General features: G+C 43.0%; 1 non-coding gene across 1 annotated transcript; it reads right to left on the reverse strand.

Annotated features, from left to right (window-relative positions):
• Nucleotides 1-270: 270 nt before the first annotated feature.
• Nucleotides 271-375, reverse strand: LOC148107221 (U6 spliceosomal RNA). Its single transcript, XR_015722855.1, has one exon. It is a non-coding gene; the product is annotated as a U6 spliceosomal RNA (small nuclear RNA).
• Nucleotides 376-1140: the final 765 nt, after the last annotated feature.

Here is a 1140-nt window from a genome sequence, read left to right on the forward strand (position 1 = left end):
TGTACATGCAGAATGCTTTGCCTGAGATTTTAATGTTTCAAATATGCAGAAAATGTTGCATCACTGTCTCTGAATGGATGTTAACGTTTCGTTACTTTTCGCACACTTTCTTTTTTTATGGTGGTAAACAACATATAGCATTAAATTTGTCATCTTAGCCGTGTTTAAGGGTACACTTAAGTAGTCTTAAGTCTCTTTACAGTGTTGTGCAACAGATCTCTGGAACTTTTTTATCTTCTAAAACTAAAACTCTGTACCCACTAAACTCTAAGAAGTGTGGAACGCTTCCCAAATTTGCATTTTTCTTCTTCAGGGACCACGCTAATCTTCACCACATCGTCACAATTTCGGTACATGTGCAGCCAAAGCCAGCACAGCACATTTGCTTCTTAACCATCGATACTGAAAATTCAAAAGGTAGAAAAGCGTGTACAGTGGCCTCCTCTGTCCTTCAAGCACCTTGATCCTGTCAGAGGCCTCTGGCATTATGGTTTCTAGAGTATTCTGTGTGAATGCGAGCACGTATATATCACATATGCATATGTATATGATAGCATTAATATTAACGTTCTGCCTTTGCTTTTTGTAAAAAAAAACCTTTTATTTTAGAATAGTTCTCGATTTACAGAAAATCTGCAAAGATAGTACAGAGTTCCTGGACACCTCTCACCCACGTTTCTCTGTTGTTAGCATCTCACGTTAGCAGGGCCCACTTCCCGCCACGGAGGTGCCAGCACGCTCCGCTACTCTTCACAAAGCTCCGCAGTTTGTTGTGACTCACTAGTTGTCCCTGAAAGTCCATGTCCTGTTCTAGCATGCCATCCAGACACCACGTCCTGTTTAGCTGTCATGTCTCCTTGGCCTCTGCTGGTCCGTGACGGTTCCTCAGACTTCCCTTGTTTGTGATGACCCTGACGGTCTTGAAGAGTATTGATTGGATATTGTGTCGACTGTCCCTCGATTTGGAATTGTCTGATGTTTTTTCCATGCCAAGGCTGGGGTTATGGGTTTTGGGGAGGAAGACCCCAGAGGTGAAGTGTGCTTCTCGTCACATATTGGGGGGCACATGTCATCAACATTTTCTCTGTGATGTTACCCTTGACCATCTGGTTAAGATCATGTTTCTAGGTTTCCCCACCG

This window comes from Ursus americanus, chromosome 33 (assembly GCF_024610735.1).
Source record: "Ursus americanus isolate L20-20 chromosome 33, mUrsAme1.1.p, whole genome shotgun sequence".
Taxonomy (NCBI): domain Eukaryota; kingdom Metazoa; phylum Chordata; class Mammalia; order Carnivora; family Ursidae; genus Ursus; species Ursus americanus.